Raw genomic sequence first — 4,372 nt, 5'->3', positions numbered from 1 at the left:
CCCCCCCCCGCCCTCGCGCGAACATTGTTACGCCCGCATATAAATAGCTGCGTACGAACAAATACGGCCGACTTGAATAATAAAAGAGCGATCCACTAACGGAGACCCAGGTTAATGTAACGAAGACGTCTTCTGGGTACAGCGCGGCGTACGCTTCTCGCACTGGAAGTTATGCCGGCAATAAAACGGACTGATCTAAAGGCCATTCTACAATTGCGTAAACGTGGTGGTCGGCGGTTGTACAGTGTTGCAAAACACAGTTTTAAACTAGCATTTCCGATTGTCGAGCCTGTTGTAAAGGACGGCTAAACTTCGTCTTTCACGACTACAACGACGTAGGGCGTAAAAGCTAACCAATCGTTCACCTCAATTACGACGTATCTCACTCTATTGCATATTACTTCGTTGTACAACACTTGCTACACTTTCTACTCCTACAACCCTACAACTACGTTTACGCAACTGTAGAAAGGCCTTAAGGGCACGAATATAACTTAAAGCGCGGGGAAAAGCGCGCTTTTGTTCGCCGCTCGAGGCGCAACGCGTTTCGAAAATAAAGCGGCTTCTCTATCTCTGTCGTTCTCGCTTTTACCCGACTGACGTCAACTAATGTTTTTCGATTGATATTATCCGCTTGTTCTCTTTGCATCGCTGGTTACCTCAATGAACTACCGCGATTAAATCAATAATCTTTATCACGCGCATCTTTCCACTTATCTCTAGGATCCGCGCGAAGTGTTCATTAGTTTTCAAGTGCCTGTTTAGACGTGACGGCACGATTTTTAATACGATTTATCATCAAGATAATCATCTTAAAATCACGTAATCCTAAATTCCCTGGCACTTGTAGCGCGACGCTGTCATCGTGACAAGAATTACTTAATTAGATGAAGATCTCTCACTTAGACTTTACACCGCCAGTTTAAAACGGCCAATATTTAACGTCGTAAACCGTAGCGTGTGAAACGACAATGACCTAAATTCTGCCAGTCCATCGTGATCTGTAAAACGCGCCGAGATTTGCTTAGACTTGACTAAGTAGAATGATTAATCACGATGTAATCCCGATATGACACATACATTCTTTCCTTTCGCGGGTGAAAATGGAGAGAGGGAAGGAAAGTCCACGTCGGTCTTTGTATGATGAAAAATGGGATCTCGAGTTGTCGCACACAATTCTTTTCTGTAATGAAGAATAACGGGAAAGGAGGAAAGAGCCAACAGAAGTGGCGTCCATCATTCCGGCGTGCAGCGATCGCAGACTCACCGCCCGTTTGCTGCGAAATCTGGCAGCGATTCAAGACTCGGGTTGAGAGAACGAGTCAGTGAGTCAGTAAGTATGAGAGAAAGAGAGAGAGAGAGAGAGAAAGGATAAAAAGAAAGCGAAGACTCTATCAATCCTACGATAATCCGCACGCATCGACAGTTTATTTCCATTTAGCGAGACTCTCGGCGGAAAATGTTGCTCGAAGATCCGATCGCACAACACGCAACTAGCCGAACGATTTTTTTTAATTTATCCTTTTGTGGGGACGACTTTCAATCGTTAGGTCATAGCAGCGTGCACTGACAAAAATGTTTTCGCTACCGCAGCTAATCGTGATCTGCCGAAGCTATACTTTGCTGCCGTAACTACAAATTTCTACACCGCGGCAAACGGTTTGCTGTCGCACCTGATACAATAGGCACAATGGCACAATATTGGCTATTACAACTAAATATCGCGCAAATTTTACAACCGGAGTTTTGTTACCACGTGCGGTGTTTAGCTACGACAGCTGCTTTTTTCTCCGGTGTGATATCTTAAAAAATTCCTTGAAATTCCAGCTCAATCTTGATTAAGCTCCTTCAAGCGCCGAATTGTTCGAAATTAAAAATACACGTGATTCGTTATCTCGGTTGATCGTGTTCGAAATCGCATTGTCGCGCCCATACGCGACGACGCGAGCGATGCCAATGGAAACAAACAGGAATTCCTCCGTGATTTTATGAAGCGAGTGATAACCGCAGCTGAGCCGGGAAGACTATTTCGTACATACGACGCCCCCGTTCTCGTTGCGCAATAAACGCGCAATCCCATTTTTAACTCGCTCTTATTCCACGGTATCTCTCAGGCTCTTGCCTCCGCGGCTCGCGAGGGGAATGCCATTTCGAGTGTACTTTTTACAACCGTCGCCGGGTATTACGAGCGAAATCGTCGCGATATACGCTCCGCAGTAAAAATGGTAGGTCTCGTAAATGCGAGACGTTGCGCGAGGACTGGAAAATAAAAGGCACAATTCCCCTCGCTATATCATCGACGGTGCGATGCGACTATTGTGACGCGATTGTAGCCCTATTAGCGCCTTCTCGTCGTGAAATTATCTCATCATCCGTGTTTCTAATTAAGAACAAAATTAATTTCGTATTCTTTATATCTTCCTCTAGACTGAAAAAAATTTTCCATCGGATAAATCGATCAAGTGGCGTTTCCGCGGGCCAGGATATTTCTCTCTCAGTGTAATATTCAAAATAGACAACCACAGAAAAAAATTCCGGATCCAATGCTGTTACACTTCAATGTATCATAAAATAGAATCGATTATTATAGAGAAAGAAATGTTTTAATCTCAAATGAAAAATTCTAAAATCTAGAATAATATGATAGTCTTTTGTCGAACATCGTGGGCGCCAACTTCGCGCGTTGTAAGATGGAGGGAAAATTTATTCCAAACGCAAGAATATAAGCTACTCTTGTCTCAATACAGTAAGTCAATCTTTTTCAATTCGATAGAGGAGGAGAATACGAATTATTGATTTTATTTTGATATTGTCTTATTTTTATACCAAATGAGATTGCGAGAAATAGAAATGCGTCAAGAATATTTTTGTCCCGGTAACAGAAATCCTTTCCGAGGGTGTAATCTATCGGCCAAACGACCACGTTTCTCCTTAATTACCGCGTACTGTTTCGTACGAACTTTAGGCTGATTCGACGCAGCTCTCAAGTCGTATACGCACCATCCGCTCTAATCAATTCATACGCATTAGCACTCGACCGGAAGGCAAATCCACAGCTGCCGATGTGCGGTGCGTTTCGTCGTTAGATTCTCGAGAGCCGCCGGCTGTAACGAGAGGCGCGCGCGCGCGCGCGCACCAATTATGCGGATTTCGCTGCGTAACGCACGCGTCTCGTAACGGCGCTATTTTCGCGCGTATGACTCGATAATGCCGCCAGGTCGCTTCCGCGCGAAAACGAGCGCGACAACGTCTGCCATTGTGTATCCCGCCAGGAATAGCGCGCAAAAGTCTAAACAGAGCCGCGAGTCGCTCATTATCCGCCCGCCGATTGCGCACACGGCGCGCGCGATAACGTAGGAGCGCGGCGGCGGCGGCAGCGAATCCGAAGCAGATGTCATTGTCATTCCGCGCAAAGCGTGCCGCTCACGTGAGCGTCGGGTCGACGTGGACCGCGATATGTCGGCCCGCGCGATGCGGGTACGCGGAAATGTACCGTATATCGGGGAAATTGGCGACGTCGGCGACGCGGCGTACGCCTCCGGCAGCCCCGATAAGGCACGAATCCGGCGTTCCCTCCGGCGACGTTCCCCTGCGGCTGCCGCAATGGACGCGGCTCCCCCGGCCGGGCGAAATCTTCCGCGCGACTCGAGTCGCCCGAGTTTATCGCTCGTGCGGTAAGGAACGGCGCGACGACGGCAACGAAACGCCAACGTTCGGGGCGACGTTTCGAAAGCCCCTTCGTATTTTTACGCGGCGATTTCGCCATGTGAACCTCCGGCGGCGGCGAGGCGCGATACACAATTTTATCAAGCGCGCGGACGAGTATCACGGGCGATCTCCAGCGCTCCCGCGAGGGCCGTACGAAATTGGGTTAACGGAGGAATTTGGGGGCAGAGGCCGGTAACACTCACCAGAGATACGTGCGCAGCTTAGTCGACGGTAATCTCGACGATACAAGGGCGTGTCATGGCGCCGATCTCGCGCCTACTCCCTTCGCACCGGCTCCCCGCGCTCCATTCCCCCGAGACCTTGAAGATAAAATAGACGCGAGAAGACACGATTATTCTTTCTGTTCTTTCGTTTTCCGATAAACAGTATTTCTCAAGCATCTCTTATCATCTATCACGACCACGCGGCGTCGGGACGGGCCGCGAGATGCAATTCGAAGCGGACTTTGCGTAAGAATCTTTTGCGAGTGTGATTTCAATAGGAAAAAAAGTATCTAATCTCGAAGTATTTGTAAAACGCAACGGAAAATTTGAAAGCCTCGCCGCATTTATCTCTCATTCGAGCGGAAATAAAAATAGATGTGTCGATGCCGAACAACGAAAGAAAGAGAGAGAGAGAGAGAGAGAGAGAGAGAGAGAGAGAG

The 4,372-nt window shown here is 47.8% G+C and overlaps 1 protein-coding gene across 2 annotated transcripts in view; it reads right to left on the bottom strand.

Annotated features, from left to right (window-relative positions):
- The window catches only part of LOC105562793, a 33,988-nt gene that overhangs the window by 8,995 nt on the left and 20,621 nt on the right, over positions 1-4,372 (bottom strand). The window contains exon 2 of one of the 2 annotated variants that reach the window (XM_012013865.1): positions 3,912-4,028. The exons of the other annotated variant lie outside the window; for it this stretch is intronic. The gene's annotated coding sequence lies outside the window, so the exon portion shown is untranslated. The remainder of the gene's footprint in view (positions 1-3,911; positions 4,029-4,372) is intronic. 2 annotated transcript variants of the gene reach the window in all.

The sequence above is a fragment of the Vollenhovia emeryi genome, unplaced genomic scaffold (assembly GCF_000949405.1).
Source record: "Vollenhovia emeryi isolate VEMERY1.0 unplaced genomic scaffold, V.emery_V1.0 DF939183.1, whole genome shotgun sequence".
Taxonomy (NCBI): Eukaryota; Metazoa; Arthropoda; class Insecta; order Hymenoptera; family Formicidae; genus Vollenhovia; species Vollenhovia emeryi.
This window is presented reverse-complemented; position numbering and strand designations above follow the sequence as displayed.